The following is a 21,460-nucleotide window of genomic DNA, read 5'->3' as shown; positions in this document are numbered from 1 at the left end:
AGCTCCTGTCTGCAGCTCCAGCCCTCTCTCTGTTCAGGCCTTCCGCCAGGTTGAAGCAAGCACAATTGGGTTATGTAAGCCCCGGCACTCAAACAAGGCCACCATTATGTTGCTTGGCCTCCTCCTCAGTTTTTTTTTTTTTCTCTGTCTCTTGACTGTTTCCATACCTGGCCCAGAGTTTAGGTAAGAGAGCCTTGGGGACTGGAGAAGGGGTTCCCAAACCCTCCTTTTAGCAATTGCTGATTATTGAATCTGGGAAATTGGGACGGGAGAGAGAAATTCCAGAGAAGGCTCTGAGCCCTGAGGTTGTCTCCTCCTCCTTTGAATGCCAGTGCAGAGGAGGGAGGGAGGCTCCTTCCTCTGTGAGCTGGAGACTGGTGAGGTGATGCAGAATAGAAATGGGGGCAACAACAGCCAGAGGTGGATTCTCCTGGGAGCCGTGGTAGCAATCTCTCAGATCAATATGGCCTCTCCTCTTAGGGATGCTTTGGGAACCCAAACCCAATGAGGTATCCCACTCGAAACCCTGCAGCAGCTTCCAGGGCTCTTAGTGGTGAAAAGTGGAGCTGAGGGGAGGGAAATACTCAGCCCTGTGGGGCCTGGCTTCTGCCCTCTGAGCTAACATTTCTCTTGTTCTTCCAAGACAAGCCCCGTGACAGCTCAGGCAGGCCTCAGACTTACAGCCCTCCCGAGCTCCTCTCCTGAGTGCTGGGATTACTGGTGCGGCCTGCCATGTTCACTTAAACAGCAGCAACAACAAAGAAGCAAAAACCCCAAAAGACCTGAGGACGACGATGACAACAACAACAACAACACAACAACAACAACAACAACAACACAACAACAAGGCACTGGAACAAAAATGTGTCTTAGAGAAAGTGTGTGCTCTGGTCCCTGTTTATGGACTGATTCTGTCTCTGTCTCTGTCTCTGTCTCTATTTGTCTCTCTCTGTCTCTGTCTGTCTCTCTGTCTCTCTGTCTCTCACTGTCTCTCTCTGTCTCTGTCTGTCTGTCTGTCTCTGGCTCTATCTCTCTCTTTCTCTCTCTCTCTCTCTCTCTCTCTCTCTGTGTGTGTGTGTGTGTGTGTGTGTGTGTGTGTGTGTGTGTGTGTGTTGGGAGGGGGCTCAAGATGGAGGGTAATTCCATCCTTTGCAGACCATATATAACACACAAGTAGTAGACAGTGAATGAAAGTGGACTAAAGAGACGGCTTCCAAGTCAAGTCCCTTGTTGTTATCCACCCCTCCGCCCCCATCTCTGCCCCAGGTAGTGATGGTGCTACCAGTCAGCACTCTGAGGTCCTCTGGCTCTGCCTGAATAGAACTCCTTGGAAGGCAAGGAGTTCTTCCAGTGTGGGTCTTTAGTAGCTTCCGGGGCTCTCAGCATTGGTCGGCAGGTTGGCAGCGGTGGTAGCAGGCAGAAAAACAGCAAGTGGAATCTTCCAGACTACAGCTCTCCTCAGGACTCCAGGACTAGGCCCTGAGCTCCACAGGTATTACAGCCCTTGTGCCAAGCCATGGGTCCCTTATCCTTTGACAGCGGCAGGCAGCCTCCTGCCCTCCAGGCTGGCGAAAGCATCAAGATTCCTCAGGTGTTGACAGAGGTTAGGGTTGTACTTCTTGGCCTTGGGTATCTGAGACCCTTGATGCTTACAAGCTTAACAGCTCTTTGGAACCCTTCCAGTGACCAGGGCCTGTAGTGTTTTCTCTGAGCCTTCCGCCCCAGCTCTCTGTCTTCCCTATTTCCAACACCCCCCCTCCCCGTTTTCTGCACTAGCTGGTCTCTCACACTATTCAACTGTCTTTTCTTCCGCTGTTAGGTCGCTCGCTCGATGCTTTTGAGGTTCTGCCCGTTCAGCTCCGCCTTCTCTTCTGTTAAGCAGTAGCTGATTTAGCCTGCCCGCTGCCTCATGGCTGCCACTGCCCCGCCACTGCCCCTCGGCCGCCCCATTTCTGCTGTCTTTGGTACTTTTCTCTTGTTCCACCAGCTCAGCCCTCACTACTAAAATCAGACAAGCAAAGAACTGCAAGAGAAGTTTCTCACTGGGCCTAAAGTTCCAACAACCAGAGCCAGCATGGCAGGATGTCTCTCAGCCAAGTCACAGGGCCTAAACAGTCACACATATAGGCATGGAAGGAGTGTTTGGGCCAATCACAGAACACCTCACATGGAATGGGGATTTGTGGCTTCACTGAAAACATTAATCCTTCAGCTAGGCCAGGAAAGGATGTGCTCCCTTCTGGATGAGGTGAAGATGGTTGATGGGTGTGATGGTTTGTATATGCTTGGCTCAGGGAGAGGCACTATTTGGAGGTGTGGCCCTGTTGGAGTGGGTGTGGCCTTGTTGGAGTAGGTGTGTCACTGTGGGCGTGGGCTTTAAGACCCTCATCCTAGTTGCCTGGAAGCCAGTATTCTGCTAGCAGCCTTCAGATGAAGATGTAGAACTCTCAGCTCCTCCTGCACCATGCCTGCCTGGATGCTGCCATGATCCCACCCTGATGATAATGGACTGAATCTCTGAACCTGGAAGCCAGCCCCAATAAAATATTGTCCTTATAAGAGTTGCTTTGGTCATGGTGTCTGTTCACAGCAGTGAAACCCTAACTAAGACAAAGGGTCATCTCGAGTTTACCAAGGTTAACAATGTTTGAAACAGCTCTGGCCAACACTGGGCCTTCAGGAGTCCAAACCACCAACTGTGATTATTGTGCACTTTTATCAAGGCGAATGGAAGGGATCCAGAATGGCATAAGGGTCGACTAGCTCTCCTGTTTGTTTATTGGTTTGTATGGGCTTTCACTGTGTGGCTCTGGCTGTCCTGGAACTTCCTATGTAGACCAGGCTGGCCTTCAACTCACAGAGACTCTCCTGCCTTTGCTTCCTGAGAGCTGGGACTAAAGACACGCATTACTGCTGTCCTCCCAGCTGACTGGTTTTTAGACTGATGGTCTTTTTGCATCAAGGGGAAACCCAACAGCTGCTAATTAGGGAGTCATAATGCCCTTTCCCTTAATATCTTTGCTTATTTACAAGAGAATTGACATCAGGAGGAGTACTTACAATAAGGATTAATCACTAACACAATAGGCGATTTTAAGATTATTAAAGGTGCTTTAACAGTACTTAACATTTGCCCAGCACCTTGGGAAGAGGTAGGCCCCCCCCATCTGTCTTAGTCAGATATTATCCAGGACACATTCCCAGCCTTCCCTGGAGGGGCCTCTCTCCCCCTCCCTTGCTCAAAACCTTCTCAGCCTATGCTGTAAGATAACCAGACAAGAATGGCCCAGTCCTAAATTAGACTCTGGGTGGCAAAGCTCACTGCAGGTTTCTTTAAAGAGACAGGCTTTTTTGAAACAAAGATGATTGACAGCAGTGGTAGCCATTGAGATGTGTCCTCCTGTTTGAGGCTCTGTGAGGAAGACTTCCTCCCATTTCTGATGGAGACAGTATGGAGTAGGCCAACCGGAAGTAGCTCAAGAGGGCACAGAACAGAAAGAAAAAGCTGCCTGCTTTCATGTCTTCTTTTGTTAGAAGGTCTCTCGTGGGTTTGTATTGGCATAAGCCTTTTGGTCCCGTGAGCCCTTAAGCTTAGCTTATTAATTCCACAAGCTCTATATGCAGGTAACATTGTCATAGTGCCCCCCACCCCCCCAAGAGCTACCGGGGCAGCATTCACTCTGTATGAAAGTAACATTGTCACAGTTCTTCCCTGGGAGGGCTCCTTGGGCAACATTCAATCTATATGAAAGTAACATTGTCATAGTGCCCCCCACCCCCCCAAGAGCTACCGGGGCAGCATTCACTCTGTATGAAAGTAACATTGTCACAGTTCTTCCCTGGGAGGGCTCCTTGGGCAACATTCAATCTATATGAAAGTAACATTGTCATAGTCCCTCTCTGAGAAGGTTACCTCGGCAGCACTTAATAGCTAGGGGTCCCATGGCTTACCACCACCTGTCTCATCTCACCCCACGTACCATTTGGTACAGTCTTTCCAGCATCTTCTTTCAGAGCTTTGTGCTTACCTCTCTTCTACCACAGGGCCTATGCATATACCACGTAGGAGATAAAACCACAAAGGGCAGGAGGGTTTATGATATGCCCAGCAGCCACAGTCTCTCGGACTCTATGTCTGAAATGGTTCCAGTCTCCTTTCTGTTGCTGTGACAAACACCAGGACTAAAAGCAATTTAGAAGAGGGATTTCTCTCAGCTTCTGTCACTGAGGGAAGTCGGGAAAGGAATTCCAGCAGGAGCCTGAAGCAAAGTGGAAGTGACAGAGGAATGTTGCTTGTCGGCTAATTGGCTTGTGTTTGCCGCCGCTAGCCCAGAACCTCCTTCCCAGAATTGGTGCTGCTCACAGACAGCCAGGCCCGCCTATATCAATGAACAGTGGAGATGTTCCCTACAGCCACACCCACAGGCCAATCAGTAAGACTCCCTTCTCGGGTATTGGTAGGCTGTGTCAAGTTGACATTTAAAGCTAATCAGACAACGATAAAGTGCTTTTTATCGCTCAGGAACAGCAAGCGGCGGGCATGAGCTAATATTTGAGTGAGTTCCACTGGGATCCCCAAGCCTTAGCCAGGGGTTGCATCGCAGCAGAAGAAAACCTCATCTGAAGAACTTAGATCTTTTAGAACGAGCAGCAAGCACTTGACCCTGGTGGGGAGACATTATCCTTGTGAAATGCACAGCAAACAGGTTGCGTGCCGTGGCATCGTCGGTGACAGGAATCATGAAACCATTAGCCGCGCTGCTCAGGACGGGTGCACGGTGTGAGGTGCACCAGAAGTGCAGCCCAGCACTGCCCATCCTTGGCCAATGTATCCACTGCATCCCTCTCACTTCTGCTAGCTCCTCATTTCCAGGAAAGGCAGACTCAGAAGGGGAGCTAGAGCTCACCGGGACCGATCGAGCACTCTGTGTCACTCTCCCTGATAATTTCTGATCTGTTTATAATTGCAGTATGTGCCTGTGAAAGGCTACGGATGTCCAAGTCTTTAGCTGGACTGTGATATTAATAATGCACCAGGGCCTCACCGTTCATCCTCCTGCGGACCCGCTCCAGTGCCTGATGCCCCTGAGTTGCTTAGCAAAGCTTGTGTGGAATAGCCAGAGAAGCAAATGCGTGACCCTGAAGGCAGGCACCACTCCAGACTCTATTTTAAGTTTAGAACCTAGTCTTCTCAAATTTTTGTGCTGCTCATCAGTTCTGGTCACCTGTGGATGGCTGACTCAAGAGGTACCACAAAACCATAAAACCAAAAAAAAAAATCACAAAACCACAGAGCCAGAGTCTTGACTTGGTTTCGATCATCAGAACTTTCTAGGCTCCCATGCTACTGCGGCTCATCCAATCAGTGCTGACTAAGATCATGAAGGATGCCTGGCATTGTGGTAGGTGGCAGGGACAGAGAAGTGGGCAGAAGCGGCCGGGGCTGTTCTTATGAAGAACAGAGTCGATGGGTGTCAAAGGGATAAAACAAATCTCTTGCTTGTTTGGTCAAGACCAATGAGGTGTTCCTTTCCGGGGGTGGGAGACTTTACGAGGATCAGGGGAGGGCTCTACACTAAAGGGAGAAGGGACCAGAGAAAGGTATTGCCTGGGCAAGAGGAAAAAAACGAACCAACAGCCAAGGTCAGCAGTGTAGGTCTGTGATCATAGCTTCTGAGGAGCTTAAGGCTAGCCTGGGCTGTGCAGGTTCAAGCCCAGCCTGACTAACTTAGAGAGACCCTGTCTCAAAATAAAAAAGTAAAAGGTGGCAGGGGAGGGGGTATAGTTTAGCAGTAGGTGTTCTTGTCCAGCATGCTGGAGGCCAAATGAGGAGGAGAAAAGGGGGGGGGGCTGTGGTAGGAGAAATGGCCAAAACAGAGGCAGGAAGAGGCTGTCAAGAGAGTTTGAGACATTGGAGAACATGGGCAGGGCTGGAGGCGGGCGTGAGCTAAAGCCTGTGGTGGACAAGGCTACTTCTCAAAAGACAAGTTCCTGGAACTCCAGGGTGGTCGCTCAGACATAATTGCTTGGACCCTTTTTGCCTGGGGCAGTCAGTGCGGATGTCTGAGGAGGTGGCCCCTTTTCTCACAGGCAGACTTTGTCTTCCAGGTGAGTCTCTGCCTGCAGGAGCCAAGACTGATTTCTGCCTGGAAATAGTACACACCGGTCTGGTCGAAGGCTCTGGCAGAAACACCCTCCACACCAAGGAAACAATTACTTTTCATAAGTAATTATGAAAATAAAAAAGGGACCAAACTTCAGAAAGACTGACTGGTTAATGGCAAAGCCAGGCTGGGGTGGGCTAGAATTTCTCACAGACTCTGCACAGTGACGCAAGCTTGCTTTCCTTCGGCAGCCTAGAGAAAACACGGGTAAAATTGGTTTGGCCAGAAAGGTACATTTATGGGAAGTAGGGAAAGCCTAATATTTTGGAGTCTGGAAGCATTAGCTTGGTGGGCTGTTTAGGCGTCTTCCTTGGCTGAGAGTCTCTCCACCCACCCACAGTGGTACTTACTGAATGAAACAGAAGCGCAGGGTCTTCCTTCCTAGGGGTCACTTTTGACTGAGGTGTGAACTGGGTTCCTCACAGCCCTTCACAGTTTTCTGATTCACAATCACTAAATAATATTGTTCATTTGGCTGTAACGTATCTCCCCCGGCATACGAGAGCTGTGGGCACAAACACACACTCTCTTTTTGTAGTGCTGGGAAAACTAGACCCGGTGACACTGGAGATTTCCATCCAACTTTTGCCCGAGGCTCTGTAGAGCCCCAGAGCCTTATGTTGCCTTGGTGGGCATCTTTGTTGGTTGGTACTTTTGTTTTTCTAAGATCCCCATATTTGTTAATATTCTTGGCCTGCTGGGAAATACAATTATTTATAAACTGTAAAGCTGGGAATTTCCAAATCATAAAACCAAAAGAGCTTTCTCTAGAAAACCCCACAGGAATACTTTCCACAGTAAAGTGTAGCCTTCCGCCCTCCGCCCTCTTCTTCCCTCCCCTCTTCTCTTCCTCTTTTTGAGGTGCTGGAGATTGACCCAGCACTGCTCTGGAATGACCCACTGACCCTACACCAGCCTTTAAGGAGCTTTTCCTGAGGTCAGTCTGCTTTGCTGACCAGACTTCAGCCAGATCTCTGAACCTTTGCTGAGGTCCCGTCTGTGTGTTTCTGTAGATTTCAGTGTAGAGTGTAGTTGTAGCGAGGTAAAGAGCCCTCCACATCTGCTCACTCCGGAGAGAGAGCTGACTCGCTTCCTGATTCCTCTAGCATCGTGCGGAAGGCATCTGGTCACCTCGTTGGTCCAGAGTTCCCCCTCCCCCTCTTCCTGATATTTCTTCTTAGTAATTTCCATCCACTGATCCCTCGGTAACTGATAGTGATGGTTCATCTCCACTGTCAATTTGACTGGCTTTGAAGTCATCTAGGAGTCATACCTCTGGGCATGTCCGTGACGGAGTTTCCTGAGGATCTTAACTGAGGAGAGAAGACACACTTTGAGCATGGGTAGCACCATTGTGTGGACTAGGGACAGGAACTGCCTAACAAGGAAGGGAAAGTCTATAGCCACACTGTCTGGAACCTTCTCAGGCTCCTTTGGTCTCAGAAGCAATTCCTGGGCCTAGGAATACTGGGTGCTACTGACTTCTCTTTTGTTTGTTTTTCTGGAACTGGGCTTCTCTGTGTAGCTCTGACCCACCTGTAACTAACTATGTAGACCAGGCTAGCCTTGAACTCATAGAGATCTGCCTGCCTTTGCCACCAGAGGGCTGTGTTGTGTACCACCATCGCCTGGCTTAGAGAGCTTTTTTTTAAAAAGTGTGTGTGGGGGTCCAGTTGAGTGCCAGCACGTTCTTTGCTTCTTGGTCAGCCAAGATGGGGAAATACCAAATGCAAGCTCCTGCCACCAGCAACTCTGCCTTGTCTTCAGCACCATGATGGACTGTCCTCCTAAACTGTGCACCAAAGTAGATCCTCCTTCCCTTAAGTTGCTTTCTGTCAGGTACTGTCACACCACCGCCCTACAGAACTGTCAGCCCCCACTTGTCCATATGACATGGTTTTGAGCCCAGTCTCTCTCTGACTTTAAAACCCTCTTGTCGGGGCCTGGAGAGATGGCTCAGCGGTTAAGAGCACCGACTGCTCTTCCAGAGGTCCTGAGTTCAATTCCCAGCAACCACATGGTGGCTCACAACCATCTGTAATGGGATCTGATGCCCTCTTCTGGTGTGTCTGAAGAAAGTCACAGTGTATTCACATGCATAAAATAAATACATCTTTAAAAAAAAAAACCCTCTTGTCATGGTCCCTGTACCTATCTATAACAGTGGTGCCCAGAAAAGTCTCCGTTGTCATACATTAACAAACGCCATTAGATGTGGTTTTTTTCCCCCTTAACACACATATATTAAATGGAATGTTTGGCATAGTCAATATCCAATTACATTCTAGTAAGAAATAATGACAGACTCTTATTGAACCTATATAAATAAGCTACATGACCGTAAACATCGATCCCATTCAGACATCTATAATAATACATTGGTTACATTTTCCTCCTTGGATTTGTAAGAATGCTTGGCCGTCGAGGTGAGAGAGCTGCAGAAGGCTTGCTTTTTGGCCATTGTTACTGCTCCGCAGGCAGAGCCAGTCAGTTAAGTCTGTCTCATTCACAGAACTGTTCCTTTCCAACTGTCCTGGAGATGAACTATGTCAGACTCTATGCTAGTCGCACGTCAGAAGCTGAGGCAGGAGCATCCTGAATACAGGGCAGGTCTGAGGTTCACAGAGGGTTCAAGGTCCATCTGCCAAGAGCGCAATGGATGTTGAAGATCTACCGTGCAAGATGAGGAAGGACACTTCATATTCATCAAAGGAAAAATCCACCAAGATGAACTCTCAATCCTCATCTTCGGTTGGTTTATATACAAGTGTGCAATTTCTAGGCTTGAAAGTAAAATGATGCTATCTGGTGCTGGATAGAGGAGCCTTATTTTTTATTATGGCAGCTTGCTATTTTTGTAACATGGTGATTTGGTTGAACACAATAAAGTACAGTAGTAACTGATCTCCCCCTCTTCCTGGATGAGTGAGGAGATGATTAAATGTTGATGTCAGCATCCATGAGCATATTCAGATGAGCTTCTGCTTCTGTTGAAAAGGATGCTGTGTTTGATTGTGGTCCGAAGCTTTGAAGCACTACTTGGCATCTCCTTCCTTGGAGGTCTCACTGTTTAAACATAACAGATTTGATAGCTTGTTGGTAAGGTGAGGTCCAGCTTGTCTCCACTAGGTCATCTTCATGTGAATCCGGTGGTTATACGGTTTTGTTCTAGGGATATTTCATTTTTTTAATAACGGTTTTAGCTGACATTCATGGAGAGAATGAATCCTTAGAACTGTGCCACTAGTGAAAGGAAATCCTGTCTAGAGTATGTTTCTTTACAAAGCTGTGTCACACCATCCTTTGGGCCCTCTGCTGGAAAAGTAGAATCAAGTCTCAAATAATGCCTTTTAAATTGTATCCTCTAGTATTATAGATGTAGGACAGTACTGTATCATACCTCTGTGGATGTAAAATAGCTTGTACCTGCTTTATGATACGTAGTAGTGACCGTGCTTTATCAGAGCTGTTTTTAATGATGTTGCTCAGAATGTTTTCTTTCCAGATGATGATTGAGAAGCTAATTTAAAAAAAAAATGGTGCCAGGTACCACAAGAGTAACAGAACTGTGCTGTTTTCTCGGGTTTTGTTTTTTTACTTTTTTTTTTTTTTTAATGGAGTGTGCTGGATGTCTCTACAGTTTTGTTCAGATGACTGCAGAACCTGGAAAAGCTGTTGCTGATGTTGATGCATAACACACTGCTATTATTGGTCTTTTTATATAAATATAAATATATATATACAGATATATAATTTGAATTTTTTGAAACTTTACCTGTGCTGTCAACTTTCGAAAAAAGTATCCCCATTTACTGTGTTGAGTTGGCACTGTACAGAAATTAACAACACGGCGTTGTAAGTGTAAGACAAAATAAATACCACCTTGAAGGTAGAACAGAAGGTAAAATGTTAATAAGTTTTAGATTGAAATGTCAGTCTTGTGGATATATTACATTAAGTAAAATATATTACTTTTTTTTTAAATGAATGCCTCATCCCAATATGGGTGGGTATATTCTGGCAAAAGAAGATCAGAGAGATTATGGGCCAGCCTGCTCTACAAAGTATCTCAGACAAACAAATGAAGACACCTAATCACAATATAGCCAGTTCGTGAATTTATTTAGTCCTAGGCAATTTCTTTTTCTCTCTGTCTTCAGGCCAGGTGCCCAGCTGTATGCCTACAAAGCCGTATGCCTTTTAATCTGTTTTCTGCTCAATTCTGTCCTTATAGCAGGAAAGCAACCGTAGAAACATGGACACGTTCCAGCCATTGTCGATAGCTAGTCGGGGTTGTCCTGAGAGTCATGGTCTGCTGACCTTTGTTCTAGAACGAGTCTGGCAGGTCCAGCCTGGAGAAGCCTGTCTTTATAGCCAAGAGACAGATCGCGCAGCGTCAACAGTCGAGGCTCCCGGTTTGATTCGGTTTCTGTATTTTGCTTTGTGGACAGAGTTTCTCTGCCCCAACCTGAACTCACTCTGTTCACGCCCCAGTCTCCCCAGCGATGGGATTACAAATGCCCGGACAAGGTAGCTTTTTCGTTGATGTTCTTTTGCTATTTCTTCCCTACCTTAGTTTGTGGCTGGGAACTTCACAGACATAAGGAGAAAGGAGCTACTGTTGGGTATGGTAGGGCTAGACCATTCTGGTTAGGCAATATGAGGAGAGGAGGGTCGGCTCCATGGTAAGATTTACTATGCAGCCTGTTCCTGTCAGAGTGCAGGCAGCAGCAGCCATCCCAGCCAGAGAGGCGAGAACTCACTGTCAGTGTTACTTAAACCTCAAGACGGGTTTTTAAAAAACAGCCCTTGAAAAAAATATTTATTTAGTGAGTGGGGGGATGAGGCATTCCGCAGCGCATGTATCGGGACAGAGGACGACTTGCCGGAGGTTTTGCTTTTCTCCACGTGGGCTCCGGGGACATCAAACTCAGGTTGTCAGCAAGCATTACCCTCTGAGCCATCTCTCTGGCGCCAGGTTTTACAGTAAATGAATGTATTGAATTTTTTCCTATGCGTGTCAGTCTTTATATCTGAATGTCAGAATGTTTAATTTCTGTTCTCGATAAGTATCATCGAATTATTTAAATTAAAACTTAATAAGACCAATGTTTCTTCTTGGCAAGCAGGAATAACTAAGATTGACCTCATAACCAAGCTGCTCTAATACATCATTTGAAGAGTATCAAGTATGACTATTTTCTTAAAGATTTTATTGACCGTTTAGTTTATGAGTAAAGCTGGTCCTTGCCTGTATTGTACTGTGCGCATTCCTGGTGCCCACTGAGGCCAGAGAGGGCACCGGATTCCCTAGAACAAGTTGGGACCTACCATGTGGATGCTGGGAACAGAATCAGGGTCCTCTATAAGAGTGCCAAGTGCTTTTAACCTCTGAGACATCTCTCCAGGCCCAGAATAATTATTTTTAAAAATATTTTCTCTTTTGTGAGGTCTTTATCTTAATACCTTAATGTGGTGATCTGGGAAATCTATAGCAGCTGGAGTACAGCTTGTGGGTGGCATGTTTCTCTAGCCTGTCCTGGGTTTCTTCCCCAGCATACCACAATGAAATGACATGGGTGTATCCTATGTGCACACATGCATACTCACATACACACACACACGCATACACATGCACACACACATACATATGCACACATTTGCAAAAGACATCTTAAGGTTTTATTGTTCTGGATAAGGAAAATGATAAGGACATGGTAAAAAAAATTCTGAACTGTCAGAAGATAAAAACAAGATATGAACTTATAGTCTAAATGCTTAAAGACCATGCATAACTATAAAAAACTTTAAAATATGCATTTGGGCTGATATGGCTCAGTTGGAATAGGGTTTGCTGAACACAGAAGCATGAGTCTAGTTCCTAGAACTAATGTAAAACACTGGATGCAGTGGCCCAGGCTTATAACCTAGCACTGGGGAGGCGGAGACAGGAGATCCCTAGGGCTCAGCCTAGCAGGAATGAAGGGGCCAATTAGAGACTCTGTCTCAAAAAAGATATGGACTGTCAAGGTAGTTCAGCCAGGAGAGAAATGCTGGACACACACACACACACACACACACACACACACACACACATACCTACACACACACATATACCTACACACACATACACACACCTACACACACATACACACATATACACATACACATACACACACATACACACACATACCCATACACACACACCACACACACCACATACACACGTACACACACACTCACACACATGTACACACACATATACCTACACACACATACACACACATATACCTACACACACATACACACACACACACACATATACCTACACACACATACACACACCTACACACACACATACACACATATACACATACACATACACACACATACACACACATACCCATACACACACACACACAGCACACACATACACACACAGCACACACATACATACATACACACACATACCACACACATACATACATACACACACACACACATACACACACACACGTGCATACACAGGGCTTTAGGCTTTAACCATACTGTGCTTTGATAGGATGAGAAAAGCCTTACACCCTTATTGGGTTCGGCCACTTGATGACTTAGGACCAGAGCTCAGCCTCTCACCTGCCCGCAGAGTTGCTGCAAGGATAAGAGACACTGTCACGAGGAGTTCATGTGCAATAGATCCTTCTGGAAGTCATTTCCCTTCCTCCATCCACCACTGCCCTAACCCCTGCTGCTCCACTCTATCCCCTCCTCTGCAGATCACAAGTTCTGTGGCTCTTCCACCAGGTACTGAGTTGGAGAAAGAGATGCATGGAGTTCTTCCCTCTTCACAAAGAAGCCAGCCAGACACCAACAAGAACTCCCTTTGAGGGCCTTCAGTAGGAAAACAGGCACAACGGCATCTCTATCCTTTGTCCTTGGGATCACTAAGACCAGGTCCTCTGACCTGAGGTGAGACTAGAAAATGCTCTCCAGAGCTTCTGGGTGCATGGGCTTTAGGGGAGAAGCTTTGCGTAAGAAGATGTGGGTTGAGAGAATAATGGTGGCCCCAAGAAGCCTGCCTCCCAACCCCCAGGATCTGCAAATGTCACCTTCTCTGGAGGTGGATTTAGGAGAAGTTGAGCTTTTGGTTGGTCTGGTGGCCTGAATGAGAATGGGCCCCATAGGCTCGTATACTTGAGTGCTTGGTCTCCAGTTGGTAGAGCTGTTTGGGAAGGAAGGTGTGTTACTCGGAGCAGGCCTTGGGGTTCCAAAAATCCATGATAGTCACAGTTACCCTTTCTCTGTCTGTCTCTGTCTCTGTCTCTCTGTCTCTCTCTCTGTCTCTGTCTCTCTGTCTCTCTCTCTGTCTCTGTCTCTCTCTGTCTCTCTCTCTGTCTCTCTCTCCCCCTCCCTCTCTCTCTCCTCCCTCCCTCCTACTTGCAGATAAGGATATAAGCTCTCAGTGATGGTTCCTGCCTGCCTCCCCGGCTGCCTGCGGTCATGCTCCTCATAGTAGGCATGGACTTACCCTCCAAAGCTGTAATCCCTCAATGAGTTCTTTTTTCTCTAAGCTACATTGGCCGTGGTGCTTTGTCGTGACTGTAGAAAAGGAACTGAGACAAGGGGGAGGATTAAGGTAGATGGATTAGTTATGGAGGGCTAGACACACAAAAGAAGGAGTGACAATAAAAACGGAGACTGAGGGACATCCCATTGTCGAGAGAAGGGCTGTACGCCAAAGAATGCAGCAGCTTTGAGGGTGGAGCATAAAAATGGTTTCTACTCTGAAGCTTCCAGAGAATGGAGATCTGCTGATACCTTGAGGTGACCTCATAAGACCTAGTTTGGACTTCTGGGGCCCAGAGCTTAGAATACTATTATTCGTGTTGTTTTGAACCCGTAAAAGTAACTTTTGTTTGCTTGATGTAATTGTCGTCTCTGAGGCCTTCTGCCTCCATCTGCTTCTAGCCTCTGTACAATCGAATCTAGGCCTAGAAGGTTTTCATCCTCTGAGACTTCCTGCTGAGTAAGCTCACCTTCGTTCTCTCTGATCTCTGACTGGATGGTTCAACTCAACTCTTCTGGTTCAAACTCCTCTCCAAGCTGACTGATTCAATCTGGCTTCTCTCTCTCTCTCTCTCTCTCTCTCTCTCTCTCTCTCTCTCTCTCTCTCTCTCTCTCTCCTATTCTGAATTGCTCTGCTTGGCCTCAAACTTCTGTCTCCTTCTCATTCTCTGGCTCCTTCTGTCTTCACCTGTGTCTGCCCTGTTCTCTCTCTGTAACCCGTCTCTGCAAAATTCTCCAGGTAAAGCTGCCCCCTTCTCTTTTTGCACTTCCTCTTAAGTAGCTTTCCTTTCCCCTCTCTTCTGAGGAGAATTGGGCACATCCTATTCTGTCAACTCTTTCTTTGATTCGTCACTTTGTCTACCTCTCAATTAGACACCGCTTTCAAAAATGGGTGTTTCCTTCTACAAACTAACTTTACCCTCATTCACTGTTTGGGATTAAAGGTGTGTACTAAGGGGGGTGTCTGTGCTCCAGTCAGAGGGATTGAAGGTGTGTGCTAAGGGTGAGCCACTCCACAACTAGAAACAGGTTTTCTCGGTAAATGATACAACCTTAGGGTTCACAGTGAGATCAAATATCCTGCAAAGTAAACCTTCAAAGTTTGTGGCAATTTGTTACAGCAGTCAGGAGAAGCTAATGCAGATTGCTTTAACATTGACGGAGAACAGGTAACTGCTCCATGCCCCTCAGTTGCTGATGGCCTGTGAGCCTAGATTCATTTGGTCAGAGGAGCTGAGGTGAAGATGGAAACACAGACAGAGTACAGGGAGAAAGGACAAGACTGAAAGTGACTCTCATGCTAGGGAACAGCACTCCCCTGAGGGGGCAGTGCCCTGATGGTGTGGGGAAAGTGTTAATGTCCTTTATGAATGAATTTGACAGGACTGCCCAGGTTGTCCATGAACTAAGAATTTCCACGAAGGTAGATGGACTGTGTGACTGCTCTGTCCTTTAGGAGGTAATTACTAAAGGAGCCTTGGGAGAGCTTGGGGTCTTTCAGCCTTCGATGATGAGCCTGTGTCAGGACACTGCAAACGTCTTGAGGGGAGTGGGTCAGAGGGGAGTGGGAAGTGCACATGGTCAGTGGCACACAGCAGGGCTCTGAGCTGAGTCCCCACAAAGAGCTATCTTTACAGGACTCCTTGATAGGAGACACACCCTGATTCTGAGTTGAAGCCCAAGAGATAAGGGACAGTCTCCTACCTGCTTGAGGCCAGTCTTTAGAGCCTGGTATTACCTCATAGAGCTGGAGCACCCTGCCTATAGACGTGACCTAGCTTCTCTCCTATGTCACAAAACAAGGCAGATGATAGAGCAATCGCCTGACATTTGTGTTAATGGAATGATTATACTGCTGATTTAAACATCAGCTCACTGCCGCCCAGGAGGGTGTGTGTGCGTGTGTGTGCATGGATGTGTGTGTGCATGGATGTGTGTGTGTGTGCATGGATGTGTGTGTGTGTGCATGGATGTGTGTGTGTGTGCATGGATGTGTGTTCATGCATGTGCATGGATGTGTATGTATGTGTGTATGTGTGTATGTGTGTGTATGTGTGCATGGATGTGTGTATGTGTGCATGGGTGTGTGTGTGCATGGATGTGTGTGTATGTATGTGTGTGTAAGCATGTGCATGGGTGTGTGTATATGTATACATGCACACATGTGCATGGATGTGTGTGTGTACATGCATGTGCATGGATGTGTGTGTACATGCATGTGCATGGATGTGTGTACATGCATGTGCATGGATGTGTGTGTACATGCATGTGCATGGATGTGTGTGTGTACATGCATGTGCATGGATGTGTGTGTGTGCATGCGCATGGATGTTTGTGTGTGTGCGTGGATGTGTGTGTGTATGTATACGTGCACACATGTGCATGGATATGTGTGTGTGTGTGTGTGTGTGTGCTCCAGTTTCTGAAAAATGACTTTACACCATTTTTCCACCCTGAGGGGGAGAAGTGGCTTTGTGGGTGCTGGTGCATCCGGTTGTCATTTTATCTTTCTTACAGGTAAGCAAGCTGAACCCTGAGAAAGATAAGTAATTTCCCAAAGTCATGCAGGTTTTATATGGAAGAATAAGGCTCAAGCCCGGTTTGACTCTTTCCACACAGATCTCAGCTGCTGCTGTATTCCCTGGTCGGGGAAAGTGGTGAACAAGAGAAAAAAGAGTTAGAATAGCAGGAGTCCAGGAAGTCACAGCAGACAATAGGTTGGAAGAGTCGGAAACTGGGACTGGCCTAGATAACAGGCCCAGCTCTTGCCAAGAAAGGAAGTCAGAGGCTAACTATAGACTCAGATGTGGCCAGAGGAACCCATCAGCCTCAGGACTTTAACACATCTCCCACTGGTTATTTTCCACTCTTCCTACTCTCCCCTGCAGTGTCCTGCTCTCCCCTGCAGAGTCCTGCTCTCCCCTGCCCTGTCCTGCTCTCCCCTGCCCTGTCCTGCTCTTCCCTGCCCTGTCCTGTTCTCACCTGCCCTGTCCTGCTCTTCCCTGCCCTGTCCTGCTCTCCCCTACCCTGTCCTGTTCTCCCCTGCAGTGTCCGGCATTCAAATCTAGAAACTGAGAGGGGAAGCTAGGAAGTGGGTGAGCAGTATGTCCATTTGTGAATTTATTCAGGAGGAGAGAGAAATATGGTATTGGCCAGGGCGATTTTGAGAAATTCCACAGATAAGGGAAGAAGTGGCCATATCCCTGCTGGCTTAAGGAAGACCTCCCAGGAGTTGCCTGGGACCTGTGGCTATGCTCATTCTTTGTTCCAAGAGAGACTTTCTGAGCTATGTGCCCAGTGCTTGGCTAAGCTGGGTCATGGGGTGAATCTGGCTGAGGATTTGTGTGGCTAGGATAGTCAGGAAAGACTCTCCCAGAAGACAGGCTTAAGGTAAAGTCTGGGGGATTTAGGGTTTAGCCTAGAAGGGAGAAAGTGGTGGAGGCACAGGATACCACAGGATAGGTCCTAGAAGGAGAAGGACTAGCAAGCAAAGAGCTCGTGACCAGAGCAGATGGAGCCCACAGAGGCAAGGGGCAGGGTGGAGAGAGAAGCAGGATCCTTCTGTGCACAAAGAGCAAGCAGGCCAGCATAGATGCCCTTCTGAGTGTAGGAGGAGGCTTAAGGTGGAGGTAGGTACACATTGGGGCCAGTAGCATAGAGATACTTTTAAAAGCCAGCCAAGGGACAATAGTTCCTAAGGAAAGACACCCAGGCCAAGGCTGAGGAGCCCTGCCATTTAGAGACCAGGTAGAAGTGGAGATGTAGCCAAGGTTCAACTCCAAATGCTCCAGGGGCTGGAGGGGAGGGAGGGTGGGGCCAGACAGGTAATGCAAAGTGAGGAGACCTCTAAGGCAGCAGGTCTCAATGTGTGTGGTGACCGCCAGAAAATACATATTTCTGATGGTCTTAGGAACCGAGACACTGCTCAGTAGCAAACTTACAGTTATGATGTAACAAGGAAAATAAATTTATGGTTGGCAGATCCTAAGGCTATTGGCAAGATGTTTCCCAATGGTCTCGAGATGACAGTTGTATGAGCTCACGTTACAATACAGTGAGGTGAAGATGTTATAGATGTGGGTTCAGAAAAAGGAACTAAATGAAGTGTCTGTGGTCCCTGGTTCTCCAAGCTGGGGACTGGTATAAAGTGTGGGAGTCACGGAACTGGGAGAGATGGCAGTCAAGGATGCAGAGGCTAGTAACTGTTTCAGACCCGGGACTCTTTCTTGGAGGTTCCCGGGAGCCCCAGGGAAGGCTCTTTCCCTTCGCCATGCCTTGCTCCTCTCTGCGGGTGGTAAGCCTGGTTGCTACACTGTAGCCCTTCAGCACTCTCGCCCTCCACCAGCAGTCCTGGCTGACTATCTTCATTTCCATCTCCATCCTGAGGTCCTGGTCCCCACCCCTTCCCGGACAAGCTAAAACCAGGATTACTGTGTCCGGCAAAGAGACACAGCTTGGAGCCTTGCCCTCACCAAGGAAGGATATTTTCTCAAAAACAGTTGCCTCACTTCCTGGTGTTGAGAAACCAGGCTTGTTGACCCTCTTACATTTCACACTACTTGAAAACAGAGGAATAGGCCTGCACGGAACTGTTCACAGAGAGAAGCCAGTTAACCCTGTCATGCCTGCCACCCTCCTTTCTGAGCTGCTCTAGCCTACAGTCAGCTCAGAGCTCCAGCGGGCTCTCATCTGTAGGCTTGCCACATTCTTCCCATCCATCTCCCCCCTTCTTTTGGCCCTCCAATTGGAGCACACACACACACCGTGGGGATCCTGTCTCAAGCCTGAGGCCCTGTTATTGACAGAAACTTCTGTGATTTGGACGTCATTCGGGGCTCTAGTTCAACACTGAATCTCTGTGTGAAACCCCCCTGGATCACCCAGCCAGCCTCTCTCCTTCCTTTGAACATATTTGGTTTGTTCATTTCTCCTTGTTTATGGCTCATTTAGTCAGAAACTACAATCCTTTGTGGTTGTGTGTTCTAGAAACTCCAGGAGATCAAACCTTGAGCCTGGGTCACATCTCATTAACCTCCATCTATAGTCTCGGCTGAGGTCTTTTCTATGCAAGGGATGAGTTCTGACTAGAGCTTATGAGAGAAATGCAGCATATGTATGGCCTGATGATTGCTTCTCTGCGGAAATGCCGTTCTGATAGCTAAGAGCAGGGTCCATCAACACCAGGCTACAGAGAAACCTAGTCATTCATTCAACAAGTTTGTTGTTGTTGTCTTAAGACAGGGTCTTACTATGTAACACAGGCTTACTTGGAACCTGCCGTCCACCAGTCGATGCCTACCAAAGTGCTTCAATCCCAACAAGCGCACATTGAACATCTACCATGTGCCAGAAGTGAAGTGAGATGGGATCAATAATTAAGGGTGATAAATTTCTGTTTACGTGGAAACCTTCTTCACAGGAGGGAATCGCTGTCGATCACAGAATCCCAGGTAAAAAATAAACCAAAATGGGGTATCAGCGCTGGGATGCCTTCTTAGTAAATGACCCAGGATGAACTGCTGGACCAAGAAGGTCTGTGGAGGAATTTTCCAGAAGGGACAGATCAGACAAACCTTTGAGGTTGGGAAGGGTGAGGAGAACAGATGGGCAACTGAAGGAGTTCCAGAGGAGGGGGGAAGAATGACTGTATTGTGGTATACTCTGTGAGTGTGTGTGTGTTCGAGTGTGAGTGTGAGTGTGAATGTGAGTGTGTATCAGAGTGTGCATGTGAGAGTTTGTGTGTGTATGTGCATGTGTGAGAGTGTGTACTTGAGTGTGAGTGTATTTGAGTCTGTGTGAGAGAGTGTGTGTGAATGTGTGTGTGAGTGTGTGAATGTGTGTGAGTGTGTGTGAGAGAGTGTGTGTGAATATGAGAGTGTGAGAGTGTGTGTGAATGTGTGAGTGTGCAAATGTGTGTGAGTCTATGTGTATGGGAGAGTATGTATGTGAGAGTGTATGTGAGTGTGTGTGTGTGACTGTGTGTGTGAGTGTATGTGTAGGTGTGAGAGTGTGTATGTGTGAGAGTATGTATGGTGTTTGAGTGTGTGAGTGTGTGTGTATGAGTGTGTGTATGTGTTTGAGAGTATATGTGTATGTATGAGTTTGTGAATATGTATGTGAGTGTGTAAGTGTGTGACTGTGTGTGTGAGTGTATGTGTAGGTGTGAGAGAGTGTGTGTATGTGTGAGAGTATGTATGTGTGTTTGAGTGTGTGAGTGTGTGTGTATGAGTGAGTGTGTGAGTGTGTGAGTATATGTGTGTGTATGTGTTTGTGAGTATGTATGTGAGGGAGGGGCCAACATGAGGTGGTTCAGAGAAGAGCGGAAAGTCTGCTTTAGATGAGGACTTGTTTTTTAACCTGTGTGTATGTGTGTGTTTGTGTGTTGGTGTGTGCGTGTGCATGTGTGTGCATGTGAGTGTGGGTTCCTGAAGAGACTAGAAGAGGGCATCAGAGTCCCAGGAGCTGGAGTTGCAGGCAGCTATAAGCCACTTACTGTGAGTCCTGGGAATTGAACTCTGATCCTCTAGAAGGGCAGCCAAGTCATCTAACACCCACCACATGGCTAACTGTGTGCACCTGAGCAAATTTTCTGGGTCGACTTTTTTCATTTGTGTACTTAGTCTTGGGTGTGTGGTAGCCCAGGTCTAGTGTCCCAGTATTTAGCAGGCAGAGGCTACCTAGGGTAAAAACCCTGTCTCAGAAACCTAAAACCACAAACAAAATCAAAACCAAACAAAAACAAATGCCTTAACCTTTAGAGTTCTTGTGAGGATTAAGTGGTTTAACAATGAACACTTCTCCATACAGGCTTCTGCTTGGTAACTTTCTGAAAGTCAAACACTGTGGAAGAAGCTGGGGTGAGAGGATCCTCTAGAGCAGTGTCTCTCAACCTTCCTAATGCCCGGACCCCTTAACACAGCCCCTTATGTTGTAGTGACAGCCCCAACCATGAAACTATTCTTATCACTGCTGTAATTTTGCCACTGTTAATGAATCATAATGTAAATATCTATGATTTGTAATGTCTTAGGGGACCCCTGTGCCCCACTCCTAAAGGGGTTGCGACTTTAGGACCACTGCTCTAGGACATGGAGTCCTGAGTGTCCGCTGCGCTCTCTCTCTCTCTCTCTCTCTCTCTCTCTCTCTCTCTCTCTCTCTCTCTCTCTCTTCCTGCCACAATTTCTCACTTCCCCTTCATGTTCTTCCAAGCTGTGTCATCTCGACTGCCCCAAGTCGGGAAGATATTTTAGACACAGCATTACTCCTGTTTATTTCATACTTTCTTTGGCCTTGCTTTAAAAATCAAAATGTTCATGTTTTACACATCTCTCTCAATTAAAAGACCAGTATCAGAACAAAAAAATAAGTTATTATATACAATATTATAGCCTGGGATGATTATCTTTTTCCACTGAAGTCACGGTCCCTTAATAGAAAATGGCTCCCACCACTGGATTAAAGGATTAGGAAGATTTTGTCTCCAGGCATCTGGGGCCCTCTGTGTGCTGTGTCAGACATGTCTCTAGCAGCAGGCTGGGGGTTGGGGGGCACTCAGGATGCTCTCCAAAGTCTGGTAACCTCTGAGTCATCCCAGAGATGTTCTAGATACAGCCTAGATGTCATATCCCACTGCTGGCTACCTTTGGCTAGCTCTGTGGCTGAAGTGGCTCAGGGTGGACAGGCAGGATGGTACAGCTGAGGTCACCAGTGGAAACAGAGGCCCTGAGTAATTG

The 21,460-nt window shown here is 47.2% G+C and overlaps 2 long non-coding RNA genes across 2 annotated transcripts; both read left to right on the top strand.

The window, feature by feature from the left end:
- The first annotated feature begins 31 nt into the window (after window positions 1–31).
- LOC148001620 (uncharacterized) lies at window positions 32–2,561 on the top strand. The gene is made up of 2 exons (XR_015635941.1): window positions 32–183; window positions 644–2,561. It is a non-coding gene; the product is annotated as an uncharacterized LOC148001620 (long non-coding RNA).
- A 2,749-nt stretch (window positions 2,562–5,310) lies between these two features.
- LOC102552406 (uncharacterized) lies at window positions 5,311–13,735 on the top strand. The gene is made up of 3 exons (XR_015635940.1): window positions 5,311–5,402; window positions 12,966–13,130; window positions 13,605–13,735. It is a non-coding gene; the product is annotated as an uncharacterized LOC102552406 (long non-coding RNA).
- The last annotated feature ends 7,725 nt before the right edge of the window (window positions 13,736–21,460 follow it).

The sequence above is a fragment of the Rattus norvegicus genome, chromosome 13, assembly GCF_021556685.1.
Source record: "Rattus norvegicus strain SHRSP/BbbUtx chromosome 13, alternate assembly SHRSP_T2T, whole genome shotgun sequence".
NCBI classification, from domain to species: Eukaryota; Metazoa; Chordata; class Mammalia; order Rodentia; family Muridae; genus Rattus; species Rattus norvegicus.
Note: the sequence above shows the minus strand (reverse complement) of the source record. Positions and strands in the feature narration are given on the sequence as shown.